Source organism: Protopterus annectens, chromosome 1.part0, assembly GCF_019279795.1.
Source record: "Protopterus annectens isolate FY-2018-M chromosome 1.part0, PAN1.0, whole genome shotgun sequence".
Taxonomy (NCBI): Eukaryota; Metazoa; Chordata; order Ceratodontiformes; family Protopteridae; genus Protopterus; species Protopterus annectens.
Window position 1 is genome coordinate 1,188,851,379 of NC_056725.1, and position 19,087 is coordinate 1,188,870,465.

Below are 19,087 nucleotides of genomic sequence, written 5' to 3' on the forward strand. Positions count from 1 at the left end.
ACCTCTTGAAAATAACCTCCTTCTGGGTATCATCCAACAGAGAATGTGGGTAGCCACATTTAAGAAACATATCTTTTAGGAACTGGCATTCAACTAGGATTTACCTAGCAGCATCATTAACTTGAAACCTTTTGTTAGAAAGCTAAATTTGAAACTTCTTTTGGGTGCTAATAATGTTAATCATAATAATGAATTTCATGTGCATAGTACATTCAATCCTGTCTTAAATTCTACCCTAGCAGGTTTTGAACAGATTTGTGAATTTGACTAGTGGAATCTCAAACTGTTTAGTTCTGCTTTGAGTACAACTAGTTACAATAACTTGAACGCTGATGAAAGAATGCTAATATTTAATTTAACTACTCGTGGTTTAAGAATTTCACAACCAGATAAAGGTGGTGGTTTATTGATTTTTGACTATGATTCCTATAGAATGAAAATTAAATGTATGTTGGAAACTGATGCCTCCAAATTGGTGTCATTAAATGAGCTTAATGGGGCTTATAAAAAAATCTGAATATTTGTAAATGATTTATTCATAGAAACATGCATTACTTTGGAGATGTATAATTATCTTACAGTCCCAGCACCATAACTTCCAATCATATTCATAACACCTAAGATACATAAGGATTTATATAACCCTCCTTTGCACCCAATACTCAATGGTCATAATTCTATTACTTACCCCATGGCCAAATTTGTGGACAATGTACTTAAAAAGTTTTTGATAGATGAACCGCAAGTTTGTAAGGACTCATGGTCTTTTTTTGTTAAATATTAATGGATTGGGATACAATGGGGATTTTATAACCTTACAACTATGGACATTAAGGACTTGTATACAGTAATCCCTCACGAATTAGGCATTGATTGGATTAGCCAGTTGTTGGTCCAGAAAGGTATTAGTAATGAGGAATTATATTTGATTCAAGAATTCCTTGACTTTATTCTTACTAATAACTTTTTCCTTTTTGATGATTCTTACTATTTGCAGACACAGGGTGTTGCCATGAGGTCACCATGTGCATCTAGCTTCTCCAACTTGGTCATGGTCTATTAGGAAAAGGAATATATTTTTAAGAACAATCCTTTTTTGGAATATATTTATCACTATACACGTTACCTTGATGATATTTTTATCATTTTCAAAGGCAATGAAATCATCTTTAAGGAATTTATGAGTTACATTAATACCACCACTGATTTTCTACAATTCACTAGTGAGTTTCAAGGGGTGACTATTTCCTATTTGGACATCAGCTTGAGTAAAGATAATATTAGACAATGCTATGTGGCCACTATTTTCAGAAAAAGAAACATATTTTAATTCTTTTCTGCATTATGCTAGCTCTCACCCTGACCATCAGAAGAAATCAGTGGTCAAAGGGCAGCTAGTCAGGGCTGCCAGAATGATTTCTAATTTCAATGATTTCTTAGATGAATGCCAGTTCCTAAAAGATATGTTTCTTAAACGTGGCTACCCGCATTCTCTGTTGGAGGATATCCAGAAGGAGGTTATTTCCAAGAGGTCAAGTGGGCATTTTAAAGCCATACTGAATGATTCTTCATTCCGTGATGGGATGCCCTAGGACATTCTAGTGTACATATCAGCAGACCAACTAATAATACTCCTATGGATTTTTAAACCACACTCATTACTCCATTTTGTAATGAAGCATATGTAATAAAACGTGTAATATATAAGAATTGGGACCTGATATCAGCAGATGCTAATGTAAGGGACAATTTACCTAGTAGACCCAAGATTAAAGATGTTGATATATATATATATATATATATATATATATATATATATATATATATATATATTAAAAACAAAAAGCAAAACCACTCTAAGGATAAACGTGCCTGATATGACAAAATTCAAATAATGAGTCAAAGCAAATTTCATACAGGCACGAAACAGCTGATCTTCACTTCTAATACTCTGATTCTCCGTTCCCTGGATATAAATGATGTTCCAATACAAACAACGAGATTAATTCAATAATCCAAGCGATTTAAAGATTCTTTAAAACAGGTTTATTTCCGGACCCAGTGAGTGCTTTCACCCGAAGGCTTTATCAAACTTCTGCGTTCACTAACATTTATTACAAATTTAAATACTAGTTAAAAACAACTGATAGGTTGATAAATCAGCACGTGAACCTCATCACTCATCATCTAATTTAAAACCAATACATTCTCTGCTGTAGCTTGCAGCGATCGAAAATGCATTCAGTTAAAAACTTCATAACTACATAAATAACACGATAATACACATTCACCATTACAATAGTAACTGTACAAAATTGTTATTGTTACTACTTACTATTTAAATCATAAAAAATCCTAAACTAAAACAAGCTTCTACATATGCAGTTGGGGCTAAGACAATGATAATGGTAATGCACATACCCTCAGTTACAACAACTTCTCATTTGTGAGGTTTTGGTAGGAGTGAAAATCATTAGTTTTGTTTTGTTGACATATGAGGCTGCTTCCATGATTCTGTTTTGGAGAAGGCTATTTGGGTATTAAGTAGAAGTTTGGAGGGGCAGGAGGCTGAGCAGATGATGGTGGAGTCATTAGCATATTGGATGACTGAGGCGTCAGGGATGGAGTGGTGGAAATTGTTGATGAATAAGTTAAAGAGGAGTGGGCCTAGTACTGATCCTTGAGGAACTCCAGTGGGTATAAGAAAGAAAGGTGAGGTTGATTCTTTCCATTGTACAGCCTGTTGGCGCATGGAAAGGTAGCTGGAGAACCAGGAAAAGGTTGAGGGAGATAGGTGCAAGTGTGAGAGCTGAGAGAGGAGTAGGGAATGGGAAATTGTGTCAAATGCCTTTGAGAGGTCAAGAAATAGAGAAGATACGTATTTGCCATTGTCACATGCTAGGTTGATTGTTTAAAGGAAGGAGAGAAGGGCTGTCATGGTGCTGTGGCCGGGGCGGAAGCCGTGCTGGGTGGGAGAGAGGAGTTTGTGCTGGGTTAGGTAGGGCATTAGCTGAGAGTGGATGGTTTTCTCGAGAATTTTTGAGAGAGGAGAGAGTATAGCTATGGGTCTGAAATTGGTAATGTCTGTGTACTTACCACCTTTGTGGAGAGGGATTATGAAAGCATGATGCCAGATGTAGGTACATAGGATTCCTGAATGGATCTATTTATGAGAATGGATATGGGATAGGCTATAGATTCAGCTGACATTTGAAAAACATTTGCTGGGAGGTTGTCAGGGGCATTGCGGCATGGTTTTAGCTTTTGGAGTAGTCATTTGATAATTTTGGTGGAGACAGGCTTAAGGGAGAACAAGGGGGGAGAAGGAGGGTGAGAGGGGAGGCTAGGGGGGCAGGGTGAGGGGGTAGCATTATTGGGTGGGTTGGGGAAAGTGGAGGATAATTTAGCTATGCAATCTATGAAAAATGTGTTGAATTCAGTGGCTGTTTCAAGGCTTGAGAGGTTAGGATTGGGGCTGGTGTTGGTATTATTACCTGGGTTGAGTATTGAGGAGATGGATGTCCAGAATTTCTTTGGGTTGTTTGAGTGCTTGGATTGCAGGTCGCAGTAGTAGTTTTTGCGATCTTTTGACTGTAGTTATGTCTGGCTGGTTGTGATAGAGCCAGGCATGTAGGTTGGGGATTTTATTACGTAGGCTTTGCATACACACACACACACACATATATATATAGATATATATATAAATATATATATATATATATATATATATATATATATATATATATATATATATATATATATATATAGATATATATATATATATATATATATATATATATATGTATATATACATACATTTTCCCTACTGTTGAATGACTGTGCTGCATTCTATGTTTGAGAAAACATCACACATATCTGCAGCTCAGATGGCTTACTGGTAAATTGATGTGGCTATGGTGTGCAGGGTCCTGGGTTGCACACTTGCAAGGGCTGATAATTTATTTGCTGGCCGGAACAAGGGCTGTTGGATACAGAGTGATTAAGGCACCTGTAAGCAGTTGTAAGCATGTGCAAAATTGACAGTTATGTATGGTGTTAAATTTGTGTTGGGAACAGATTGCCCTTTTTTTGTTGAGGTGAGAGTGGGATGTTGGGGAAGGATAGTAGGTATATTTGGGGAGGTAGGTTGGGTTGGAAGACAGACAAGACAGAATACATGGTGGTATATGACACATGTGGTGGGTAAACACCTTGGATTGGGAGGGGTGTTTGGAAATTGGAATCCCATGAGCCCCCAGATGAGAACAGTGGGCCTGAGATTCTCACCCATGGGCAGTCATCACTGCACCTTCACTGCCCTGAAGGTAGTTGTGCTGGGGGCTGAGCAGGAGGGGCAGGCTGAGCCTCTAATTGTGTCAAGAGGGCCTCAAGGTGGTGTAGCAGATCCCCCAATTCTCTGCAGAGCTCCCTGTGCACCTGGCCCTGGAACTGACTTCAGGTTACAGGATCCTGTCTGTGCGCGCTCCTGGGAGGGGACAAGCACCATCCCCTGAGGTGGTTCGATCTGAAGTTAGTGCAGGACCAGCAGATGAGGAGGTCCCCGGTTGGTTCCCAGACGTACTGTGGCCTGGTGCCATGGCCAGATGAGGTGGGAGACGTGGTTCTGCTGGGAACAGCCTTCCCAAACATGCTATTGTGTTGCAGTTTTAGAACATATGTGGTAGTAATAGTCAACACAATCCAGGATTAGTTATAGCAGCATGCATAGATATTACCATTAACGCAAAACACCAGATTTGGAACACTTGCACAGCAAACAGAACATATGCATATATGGAATCACAGTGGCCATCACAATGGCATGCAGGTTACATTGTTAGCAACAGGCCGCCAATGATAGTGTTTCAACATGGAACATGAATAGAAACACATTTCAATATTTGTTGCACGATAGGATATATGTCCCAACACTAGGATTGGTGTAAACATACCCATTGATGTGTGTGTTCAGATTATTGTTGCAGATATGGTGGGGGGAGAGAGAGATGTCAATTAACAACTATTATATCCTTGCAGTATGAGGTCCTCAGACCTTCTTTTCCTGTTTATGTCTTCCAGGTGCCATGTCAAGATAGCATCTCCCTGCTTATACCCCACAGGAGATTGAAATAGTTATCAACTACCTCATGTATCACCACAGAACCCTCTTTGGGCATACGTCCCATCATCTGCAGGAGAGGACTGCCATGTGAAATGAGCTTGTCCACAGGGTAAAAGATGTCAGCCTGCATAACCGCAGTTATGAGCAGGAGCGACATCATTGCACTGACCTCGTCCGCCATGCCCGTCAGCCTGCTGCTGCAGTTAGGAGGGACCAGCTAGCTACAGGTGGGGGTCATGCAATCCAGCCCCCACTGACACATGCTGAGGAGCTCTTCACCAGTCTTGGGGCACCTGCCCACCAGCCAAGCCAAGAAACTGATAATAGCATTGTGGAGGTGGGTGCTACCCACACAATGGATGAGGAACGTGCAGGTAAGGCCCCAGAGCATATTAGTAGACCACTGTTGCTTATCCATCTTCATCTGTAAAGTATCTTTATGCATATGTCAGATAACATAGTATGTTGCTGCAGTGTAGTAATGAACAGATGTGCATAATCTGTAGCATTGTAGGTTTGTACTGTTGATGTACTGAAATGCTGTTCCCACCCTGTACCAATGCCACAGGTGTGGCTACTGACATCACATCTATCACACAATTATGTAGGTCCCTCTGATATACTTCTGGGACAGCAGCCTGTAGCTGGTGAGTATGGAAGTCTTTTGTTTGCCAATACAGCGGCCATGTTATGGCCATGGTATTTGCCATGCACACATTAAACACATCTCTCCACAATGCATGCTGTACATGTTCACTTATTGTTGCTGTTAACTGCACTGCATCACAGTGTCACCATGGTGGCATATCTGAAGGGTATGTAAGAGTCCTGCAGTATAACTAACAACCTATCAGTGCAAGATGTGTGGACAGAAATCAACATAATGGTAGGACAAATGGCCTACAGTAGGGACGTCTGAAACATTACCTTCATACAGTGGCTACAACAGTGTATATACCACTATTACAATGGCAACTGTTACAGATCTACACAACGGCATATCACAATACCACCTTCCACAACTTTTACAACCAGTAATGTGATCCTAACATGAGCAATGAATGTGTAATATGGAATCCTATGTTAGAACAACAAATTTGAGGAGTACATACCTTAACAAACACTGGAAGCATATGTGCGCACACACTCCAAATAAGATATTGTGGAAGCAGATTTTGAGGTATTGACAGCATTCACTCTTCGTGAGTATGCACCATCCATCAAGTACAGGTTTTCAATGTCACACCAAGTAATGGTCTGCTGTCCAAGAAGTATGTCTATGACATTTGCCCACTCACCTGCAACAGAGGCAGCCGTGGCTTGCACACATCTTACAAACCATGGAATGGATCCTATATCCAAATTGTAGCACTCAGGAGTTGGATACGTAGCCTTACCTCACCATTTCATATACCATGGAAAACAGTGCAGACAAGCATATATGTGACGATGAAGTATGGGACAACATTAATGTAGAAAATGCCCATCCAAGACAGATGACAACACATGTTGCAAACTGGTCATTGAGGCTGCCCAGAAACATGCAGCAACACTGAGGGACTTGCAGAAATGTCTAGCAAGTACTGCCTGTGCAGTACCTGTGTCGACAATTACCTGGAATCTGCTTACATGTGGCCTATAGGTTAGGGTAATCAGATGTCAGAGTTGTTCCACAGGAGACATCATCCAGGGCTCTCTACAGGTAGCATATGCATATATATATCTATATATATATTTAGTTTATTTATTTATTGTTTGTTAACCGGGTTAGTCCAGCTGGGCTTGTGGCCCCTTTTCAATGGAGAACCTAGGAGTAAAGCTCCAGTACATAGTAAAATAACATTATGTAAAACAACATTATTGTAAAACACACACTGGATGACACAGAAAATTACAAGTTGCAAAGTTACAAAAAAGGAAAACACTAAATAAAAAAAAAAGTACAATACACACTCTGTCAGCAATCACCATAAGTACACAGACCTCACTACTGTACACACTACAACAGAATGTCCAGGTTTTGTCGTCAAATATAAGGCCTACTATACATAACATATCTAGCAGTCTGGTATCTCATTGGCTTGTTATCAGGTATGATGCCAGTAAATAATGATGTACTGTACATATGCACCTCTTACTGCATGACATATTGACAAAGGGTGACAGACTTGGGGGATGAAGGCACAAACACGGGGCCAATATTGACATATTGCTGTGATAAACTGAGAAATTTCCTGGTGTAAGAGGGTTTGTTGTGACATATCTCTTCTGAGGGATATGAAGCCAGTAACTCACATGGATGTCACCATGTACTGATTGCAATCATCAGAGTATGCTACTGCATATCTAAAGCTAAGAAATGTGTGAGTAGCACACCATATGTAAGACTCCAAACTCTGGACAGTCTGTAGATAGCCGTACAGGTGAGAGTTTCCTCAACCACATAACACCGTCATGCCAGACTTTAAATCATGTAGGGCAGCCATATCCACACAAACCCTGTTAAACCAACATTACTTTAAGTGTAGAACAACAATACTTACATTCTGTCCCCATGTCTGGAACATCCCCCTCCTGCTTGTTGGCCAGTCTCCACAGTGTATGTTGTAAGCAATATGTCCAACTACCCTCTTTGATGCTGTTTGTCAAACACCCACATGACGTCCTGCTCACAGTGAAGGAAAAGGGCCAACACCCACATGAAGTGCTTAGTTATAGGAGTGTATTTCCATGAAATTGGCTATAGGAATGATACCACAGCTTTTCCACATGCAATTAGCAAGTGGGTGACTGCATTTTGTGCACAGGGCATTAGCTGATCATGAGTATTCCTTACAAAACTCAAGCTGCTGCCTATGCAAAACAGATGTACTTTTCCACATCTACCATAGAGGGAGAGAGATAGAGAAACAGAGACAGAGACAAAGTAAGAGTGTAAGTGAATAAGAGCCAAGCATGTTTCTGTATGATACGTGGGTGGAGAGTGGTATCTGGGTATTATCACAGTTGCCTATATTGTTAACTAATTCATATTGTCACATAGTAATTGCACATGGTTGTACACATTTATGGCTGAGGATTGTCTACAACAACCTCTACAGTGTTTGAAAACTGTTGGCTTTGTAATGTGGACAATGGGACATATAGGTCCTCAATATAATGATGTATCAAAACTCGCACTGCAGTGGATCCTGTCAGTATACAATCACCCCAACAGGATACTGATGACACATGCACAAACACACACACACACACTTACCAATACTGAGTTTCAACTCCCTACCTGACTATGTATTGCTATTATAGTGTTATACAGTTATTGCACACGCCACGGAGCTTACATGTTGGAGAGTTGTCCAAAGGTATCTTTGAAGGTGAGTGACATCAGCAACAGTGCTAAAGGAGGGATAAGGGAAATGTAGTACATGTGAATGTTCACAAAAGCAGGTGGCAACGGACACACACACACACACACACACACACACACACACACACACACACACACACACACTCTCTCTCTCCCTCAGGGAAACACACACATTATCACAGTTGGCAAGATCAGAATTAGAACCCCCTACCACACACACGCACACACACACACACACACACACACACACACACACACACACACACACACACACACACACACACACACTCACACACATTCTCTCTCTCTCAGGGAAACACACACATTATCACAGTTGGCAAGATCAGAATTAGAACCCCTACCTAACTAAATGCTACACTACAGTATTACACAGTTATCACAAGTGCCACAAAGCTCATATGGCTGTCACATGGCCAAAGGGTTATTTCAAGGTGAATGACATCAGCAGGCATGCTAAAGTAGGGCAATGGGAGGTGTAGTGATTGCGAATGGCTTCAAAATCATTAATCGCCACACACACACACACACACACACACACACACACACACACACACACACACACACACACACACACACACACACTTGCCAGTACTGAGATGCATAGGTTCATTGCCTCACAGGTGTGTAGTAGGTGAATGGGCCTGATGGCTGTACAAGGCTAGGCAAAGGGAATACATTGGTATCAGGCCACATGGCAATGGTCTCCAGTGTGGCTCAGGGGTGTAGTCCCTGGAGTGGTTCCCACAGGTGGGTATTGTGTTCATCATCCACCATCTGGGTTACTATTGTGGGTGGCCAGTGATGTGCACTGCTTCCCATGTATGTGATCTACATTCCATACATGGACAGTGCCTGGGTTGTGCAAATGTCCCACACGCATGTTCTTTGACATTTAAAAGTGTGCTTGAGGCCTCTGGGGCATGTTGTGTGTACAGATTGTTATCTTCTGATGTAGCATTCCTGACCTCATTTGGGGAGACCTGATGCCAGTGGCACTGTTGTGGTCAACAGGCATGTAGCCCACTGCAATCACACCATGGTTACTATCTGTGAGGCAATATGCAGGGATCTACCAATATAGTGGTTGTTGCCTAGCCAAGTGTGTTTGTGTATGAGACATGGGTGGACAGTGTTTTCTGAGTAGTACAAGAGTTGCCTATATTGTTCGCCAATCCATGATGTCACATGTCGGGCTATGGATTGTCTACACCAGCCTCTCTGGTGTTCAATATCTGTTGTCCTTGTATGGTGGACATTGTGACATATACTAGGTCCTCAATATAATAATTTAGCAAAACCCACCCCACAATGCATCCTGTTATTACACAATCACAGCAATCTCCACATAGGATACTGATGACAGACAGACACACACACACACTTGCCAGTACTGAGATTCAAACCCCTACCTAGCTATGCATTGCTACTACAGAGTACCACATTTATCGCATGTGCCACAGAGCGTATAGGATGGATGCTGTCCCAAGGTACTTCTAAGGTGAGAAACATCACCAGCCCTTGTAAATACTGGCCTTGGGTGATGTAGTAGGTGAGAGATCCCAAGAATAATTTTACCCTAAACACACATTTACATTTGCCAAAGGTGAGGTTCAAACCTCTATCTCACAATCTTTATGGACCATTTTGTTACATGTTTACCACATGCACCACTGACTCATCACAATGAACAAAACTTACTGGAGGGATAGCTTCCTGACCCAGAGACTCCCCAGACTCTGGAATAGACTGCACATACATGTCAAGCAGAGCACCTCTTTGGCCCTCTTCAAAAGGTACCTTGATGATTGGATGGGAGATAGGAAATTCACCCCGGGGATCACGGCAGTTGCCCTGCTAGACAGGGATTCATGGAAGTAAATACTGTGGGAAGAAACAGCCAGGGAATTGTTATGTCTAGGCTTGTATAGGCCCTAGGGCCAATAGCCTAGTACCAACATATGAACCTGACATGGTTTAGGGTTGGCAACAGGTACTTGTAAGGTGGATGATATCTGCAGGATTGCTAAAGTCAGGCTCTGAGATGTGTACTGGGTGTATATGGGGTCAAATTTTTTGAGGTACACACATACATATGTACACACACAAACACTTACCACAGATGAGACTCCAACCCATCTCTGTGTAGTTACTGCTACTTCATTGTTCCACATTTATGGTACATGCCACAGAGCTTATAGGGCTGGCCCTTGTCCACAGGGGTATTTCAAGGTGACTGACATCAGCAGGCTTGCTAAAGTAGGGCAATAGGAGGTGTAGTGACTGTGAATGCCTTCAAAATCATTAATCCCTACACACACACACAGAGTTGCCATGTCTAAGATTAGAACTCCTACCTAATTAGTATGTTACACTATAGCATTACACAGTTATTGCATGTGCCATGGAGGTTATAGGGCTGGCTTTTGTCCAAAGGGGTATTTCAAGGTGACTCACATCAGCAAGCTTGCTAAAGTAGGGCAATGGGGGTGTAGAGACTGTGAATGGCCTCAAAATCACTAATCTCAACACACACTCACACACACACACACAGACACACACACACACACACACACACACACACACACACACACAAAGTTTTGCAGTTGCTATGTCTGGAATTAGAACTCCTACCTAACTAGTATGTTACACTACAACATTACACAGTTATTGCACATGCCACGGAAATGATAGGGCTGATAATTGGCCAGAGGGTTAATTCAAGGTGACTGACATCAACATGAGTGCTAAATTGACTATAGGAAGTGCAGTGTGTGTGAATGGGCCATAAACCATTCCTCTGGAAATACACACAGACAACATTCAGTCATACACAACTTTACATTTGACAGGACTGGGTATACAAATGCTAGATGAATACTGATTTGTATTATCATGTTACACAGTTATCAGAAGCATCACAGACACTATAGGGCTAAGGGCTACCAAAAGCAAATGTCTACAGTGATTGACATTGGCACATCATGTGATATTGTTCAATTGGATGTGTGGTGGGTGGGACAGGCCACATGATGGCAATCTCTTTGTCACGGTCTGCTTCTGTCTTTCTTACTTCTCTGTGTGTGTATGTTTGACCTATTATAGTGTGTTGGTCTTGGATATGTGTGAGTATTCCTATACAAAGTGTGTGCAAAGCATGAATGGTGTGCAATGTGGTGTGTGCACAGACATCTACAACTGACAGATATGTATAGTCCACTGTTGTTGTCAGACATGGGCTTCATTTCTCTAAGTGTTGGTGTATGCCCAGTATGACCTTCTGTATTTTGCTGTCAGACATAGGCTTCATTTCTCTAAGTGTAGGAGTATGCCCAGTATGACCTTCTGCATTTTGTCATCAGATATAGGCTTCATTTTTCTAAGTGTAGGAGCATGCCCAGTATGACCTTCTGTATTAAGTGTATGAATCCATTCCAGCTAGGTTGTACTCCAGTGCAGGATTTTGTGTTCTACACCTACAGCTAGCAACCTGTTTCTGCAGGATATCTGTAGATATGGTGACAATATGGAGTTACAATGGGCGAAATATAGTGGGATACTGTAACTATTGTGTCTGTGCTGCTTGTGTTACATGGTTGGTGTTAGCAGAGATATTCAGACATATGTACTGTTTTACACTGGGATGTATTATGTCATCAACTACTGACAGATATACTTATTTGTTGACAGTTATTTCCTGGGAAATACAAGATGAATGAATCTGTGTCCAGTACTGTGGTCTGCAGCTTACATATTCTTGCACACTCATGCCATTCTGGAGGGGTAGCTGGAGACACTTGCTGATGGATCTGTGTAAATGGTCCAGCACCTTGATTCTGTGATGGCTGAGGATCCTCTGCTTGCACATCTATCAACATAACAGAATGGCCATATCCTGCTGTGGCCATACCTCTCAGCTGTACAGATTCACCCAGGTCACCCAGAGGCAGGGCTCATATATCTGGCCAGTTCCCCTTCACATTGTGGTTTACAAGTGGGTTTGTAGCCACCCATTGCTGGGTTTGCAGGCAGGGACAGTATGGGCACACATCAGAGTTTCAGACTTCACACACCCTATGGCGTCCATGCTTCTACATCCCCCACTCTGTTATTCTATCATCTTCCTAACATTATGCGAGTGATACCTGAAAAGTATCCCTATAGTTGTCCCTTCATCCCAGCATTATTTAGGGGTTGGTCCACAGTTCATGCAGTAGGACATGGTGGGCATGCTACTGGGATTTGTTGACATGGCCTTGCATTTGTGTTCTCTGGACTGTCTTATGTTGTTAGTTGGGAACCCGTGAGATAACATACATTGGCAGTACAGATGAGGCACAGGCCTTCGACAGAGGACTGTAGGGCATTTGGTAGTGATGCAGGCCATCTGTAGCAGGCCAGTGCATTCTGTCACTCCTACAGTTCCAGGCTGTGAGCCACTAGATTCCCCTGGGGTGACAGGGTAAGTGAGCATGGTATTAAAGGCAATAGTTCCTGTCCATATTAATCCATTGGTCTGGATGCTGGCAGGTTGCTGCTTACAGCTAGGGACACACCTGCATGGGACACCACTTCAGCATGCTACATTCTGAGGGTATTCCCATACAGAAATGGAGGTTATACTGTACTCATTCCCAACAGCAGGGATATGACCTGTGATAAACCTGTGGATGATGGTGGGTGAGCTGAGTGCATGTGTGATATGGAAGCTTCTTGCATCTGACTCACAGATATACCTGGGGCATTCCCCTTATGCTGCCTTTTCGGGGACATAGGCAGTCTCTCATTACTTCATAACTGTGCCTTTTATAGTCTGCCAGTGATTGAGACTACATCAGTATTCCATACTACACAGACAACTAATGTGCTGCTAACCTGTATGTACAATTCCAAAGGTGTGTTGCAGTTGACAGTTACATTTAATGCACTCTGTCTAGGGTTCTTCCACCTGTGTACCATGTGTATGTTTGTGCCCACATGCATGGCATGTCCATCTTTCAGAAGGTGACAGATATTGACATCTGAACCACGAGTATGGATGACTGCTGAATTGGGTCTTGCTGGGATGCATTCAGGGTGGCACTGCAGTAGTCAGAACATGGCCCTGTCATTGACAGTACTGGCCATAGGCCACCAGGACACAACCCTCCATGCCTACATGCTGACCACTTCCACACAATATACAGCACACAACAACCTAAAACACAGAGCCCTGCATATTGTACACATGCAACAATCTATCCTGTAAATTGGGCCAGCTCAGGTAATCTGTGCTCCACTGTTATTAACCCCACTGGTACATGTTACTGCATTTCTACATAGGATTGTGGGGGTGGGGAACACCTGACAACTGTAAACATTTGCTATGATGGTACTGGTATTTCAGGTACTCTGTTGGCTTCCATTTTGTTTTGTATTCTGACCTATCATGCAGACTCGAGGCATAGTAGTAAAGTACAGATCTTAGGTTTTATTGACCTACATTTCAGTTTCAGATGTCTTACCCTGCAAAACTAACATACAACTGCCAGACCTGTTGTAGTCTGTCTGTGTAGGTCTGGAGGAGGGCTGTTCTCCATTGCCATTAATTGGAGGCCTTAGCACAGACTTTCTTTATAGTCATCTACACCTGTCCTGCTGGCTAAGGCTGTTGTTGGGTATGTGAACCTCACTGACATGCATGTGTGTGTATTTGGGCCACCACATGTACTGCAGTGGGATTTGTCACCTTGTCTAGTACTGCCTACTTTGCTGACACCAGTATTTGTTATGGATTTCATGCTGCCCATATAGGTGTCCACTATCTGCTGCCAACCCATTCAGCCACCTGATTCCCTTGCATGATCACATCCATACCATAGCTACAACTAGAAGAACATACTACTCCATTCAGCAATTGATAGGAAGAGTGACATACCTTGTGGCTGTGACAGAATTGAGGATGGTGCTGGAAGGCTGACTATGTTGGATGCACATAGTACACTCCCTATACATGCTAAAGCACAGGTAGTGTCATGTTTGGCATCTCTTTTACTGTATGTGTGAGTCAGAGAGAGGTGTCAATCCCTGGGTTCCTACCGTGTCAGTGCATGTGCTATGCGTTGCTTCTTTGCCAAGGCCTGGGCATACTGGGCATGCCTCCTTCTGCAAACATGGGCAGGTCAGGTTGTTCCTCCACCGAGTCACTCTGTGCCTGTGCTGGCCTTGGCAATGGTGTGGGGCTGTGTGACCCTGCCCGTGCTGTTCCTGCTACAGCTGTTTCTGCAGGATCATATTGTGTATCCCGGCACATACAATGAAAATGTGTGTACATGTAGCTGGAGGGTACTGCAAGGCTCCACCAGATATGTCCAGGCACTGGAACCGTGACTTGAGTATCCCAAAAACATGCTCTATTATGATTCTGGTTTTTGTGTGTGCCTCATTATGGAGTTCTTGTTCAGGTGTGTGTGCATTTCTGATGGGTGTCATCAGCCACTGCTCCAGTGCTTAACCAGCATCCTCCACTAGGTGGCCATATGGGATGTCCCCACTAGCAAATCTATGGTACAGCTGTGTTATATGCCAGATGTGGAAGTTGTGATAGCTTCCAGGGCTGCCAGCACACACATTCATTATAATGCCCTGGGCATCGCACACAACCTGGCAGTTGATGGATGTGAAGCCCTTGTGGTTTATGTAGACCCTACACCACTCACCAGGTGGTGCTTTGGTGTGTATGTGCGTGCAGTCCATAGCACCCACTACCTCAGGGTATTCTGCTATTTGGTGGAAGAGATGAATATTGCTGGTTAATGCCTCATTGGTGTTGAGGAAATATATGTGCTAACCAGCATGTGCTGACATGGCATCCAGGAAATGGTAGAGTACCCTGGATACTGATGCCTGTCAGATCCACACGATATCCCCAGTTGACCTTTGGAAGGTACCTGTGGCTAGTATTCTTAAGCCTACACATACCCTGGTATCCACTGGGATGGGGGTCCCCTCTGTTGGTTCTGTGTGTGAGGTGTGGCCAGCACAGCTCAACAATTTGCTGTAGGATGTCCCTGTCCACCCTATAGCACTCCAGTATATCCAGCTCTTGTAGCTGCTGGTAGGTTACCCTGGGTCTGTACACTCTTCTCCTTCTCCTCACTGTGGGTTGGTCATGAACATTCTCATTCTCACCACCCTCAGCCTCTTCCACATATTGATATATGAGAGTGACAGCAGCCCCTATCACTTTGTTAGTTTTGTCAGGAAAAATTTCCCCATCTGTGTACATCAGTGGTGTAGAGTTTGTGGGAAAAATCAGAGTGAAAAGTGTTTGCATAGTTTATAGTAGTGTGCTGGGCTGGGCTGCTGCCTATGTAATTGTCTGATTTTGATACATTTCACCTGCCAGCTATGCTAGTTTTCCTTGATTGCCTTCCCACTGCTGTTTTCCCTTCCCATTGCCTTCACTTTTAAGCCCCGAAGTGTGCCGTGCATACCCAGTGCTCAGATGTCAACAGAACTGCTATTTCTTGTTTTTTTTTTTTTTGCTTGATTAAAACCTGGTGCATGGTGCACACACCTGTTTAGGAAATGTAAACAATGCTGGACACCCTCAGACACACCCTCCTTCCATAGCTGTGCTTAGTTAAGGGCAAACATGGACCACAGAGCTCCAATGAGCTTACAGCATGCATGACACTCCTCCTTATGAGGTCATCTACCTCTTATGCTTATACCATGATGTTTCTCCACCCACACGGTTGGGTGCAAGCTAACAGTGAGGGGAAATCTGTGATTCAGTATCAATCCTCTCAATTACATAAAACTGACTGCTAATGCATGGTTACAAAACTGACACTCAGCCTTCGCCATTAGCAGCCACTATTCCATGGTATTGTTGTCTTATGCATGCCATTGACTATTATGGCAGAATGCTGATTTTGGTTTAAAAGCTTATTTCCAACTTTTTTTCTTATTTTCGGGCCGATCCCGTTTGCTCACCACTGCCCTACACTTAAACGGCTGAAATCGGCCAAAAAAATAAAAAAGTTATTTGTTTATAATTTTACAACTATTTACCATGCCAAAGGCCATATATTTGGCCATTGGCATGCCTACTGCATTGAATACATGCTTTCTTTGGAGCTGTCATGTCTCCGCTTTGTAATTTGCAAAGAAATGTATTTGGTTAGTAGCCGAATACATTTCTACAGGTTACACTATTCCTGCACAGACACCTGCCTGCTTCCTGAATCACTAATTCACCTCATTTGCATGGTTTTCACATGCAAATGGGGTAATTAGCATACAAGAGCTGTGTCTGTGCAGGAATAGTGTAGGAGCTCAATGTGTACATACCCAACACTACATACCCCCACATTCTAAACCCCTGTACAATTATAATTTTTTTTTTAATTATTTCTGATATAGCTGCCCATGTTTGCGCGGGTTTGCCCATTGCTTAGCTACAGTTAGTTTAGACACCGAAGAGGATAATATGAAACATATGCAAATTAAGTGAAATAGCGATAACGTAGTGGTAGAGCCTTCGCACAAAGAGAAGGCATTCCCAGTTCAAGTCCCACCACTCCCCTTTCTATTTTCTGTTGGAAATCTGTATATAAAAATAATTCCTGACATTTATCATTTAAATTTTTGTAAAAAGCATTGAAATGGCCTATGTAGTAGTGAACGAATTTTATATATATATATATATATATATATATATATATATATATATATATATATATATATATATATATAGAAAAGAAGGTGAAATGGTTATGCATACTGATGGATGCATAAGTAACGTATCTTAAGCAATGTGAAGCACTGCTAAGCAAAGTTTACCAGTATTAAGCATATTTAAATGTAATTGCTCGTAGCTGAGCACTGCGTTAACTAGCGCAATGGCATTGAGCATAGTTGCTCATCGCGCCAACTAGCGCAAACAGAACATGTTTGCGTGGAGTTGCACTCAGCTCTAACCAGCACAATATCGGTCAACGTCGAACAACGTAGAGCAACATCGGGCAAAGTTGAGCAAAGTCGGCTAAACACAGCAACACCTCCTAGCCGCTCTGGCCAGTATTAAAATAAAAAGCAATGACAGGGCTTGAACCAGGGATACTCTGCACCATAATCGCAGTACTGAACCACTAAGCCATGACAGCATTTCATAGCCATGCACTTTCAAAACACACATACATATCAATGGAAGTTTGCCCATTGTTAAGCAGGTGTGCCTTCAGCTGAGTTTTTTCAAAACTGGCCAATCACAAATAAGTGTGGTAAATGAGGCATATTTAAGTTCCATAGGTGGGAATACTTGCCATAACTGGTTGTAGCTCCCATCTGCAGGCAGCATGGCCAGTGCTGGAGAGGGCTCTCGATTTCGAGCGCAACGTTGTGGCATTGAGGAGTCAAAAGTAATGGTTTGGCTCCTTGTCCATAATCATGAGGATAGTCTCCTGCGGGGCCAGTACCAGGGCACCCAGTACAAAGCGCAAGCCTGGAACCGTCCAGCTCATGAACTCACCAGTGCCACAGATGTCCCTCGGACTGGTGAGCAGGTCAGACACCACTACTCAGACCTGAAGAGATGCAAGGAGGATCAACTGGACCAGTGGATCCAGGAGGCCTGTGGGATGGAAAATGCCCCACTACAGAGTAAGTAGACATGGAATTAAGTATGTAAGAATTGTTATTCTAGTCTGTACTATGAATAGGTATGTCTCAATATCACTTCATTTACTTCACAGCTGCAGGTGTCCGCACTGCAAACCAGCAAGCCTATGCAGATAGGCTGCTAAGGCTGCGCCACCAGGCAGGTTAGTAAGTATTCTGCATGTACTGTTATATAAAATAAATGAGAGAGCCTGAAAAAAGTGTTTTAACCCAATAAATAAAGGTATAGTAATTCATTAATAATTATTCTGCATGTACTGTTATATATAATAAATGAGAGACCCTCTAGAAAAGTGTTTTAAGTCTTTAATAAAGGTATAATTCCTGGAGTGTGTCTGTGTCATTTTTTTTGATATGTTGTTGTACTCTTGCATTATAGAAATAGTACTGTTGTATTAAGCGCTGTTAACCCACACTTGGGTAGGCCCATATAAAGTGGATGAAGGGAGTTCCAGTAGCTTTTAAGCATATTTACAGTCCTCAACTGTTGGTTCATGCCCAGCATGTACAGGTTAATCTGGCACATGAGTAGCTTGGTATTGTGTTCCCCAGAAATGTCAGTGTGCTGCCAGAAATGTAGGGAGCTGTTAACATATAACTGATAATTTCACCTGAACATATCTAGATAATTATAGGAAAGTAGAGCTGTCAGTGTACCATCTCAGCAGTAGTGTGTCTGAGCAACTCACAAAATATGTAGCAGTAACATCTGCATCCCGGACAGTTTGTATGTCAGATACAGCTCATGTATATAAAGATCTAGCAAAACCCATTTCACAATTTAAGGACAATTGGGTAGTGTAATAATACATGTAGGGGACATATAACTGCAGGTAATAGGAATGTAGTGTAAACTAGAAGGATATATATGTTGTTAATGGAGCTATCTTTTTCCACCCTACTGTATGTGCATA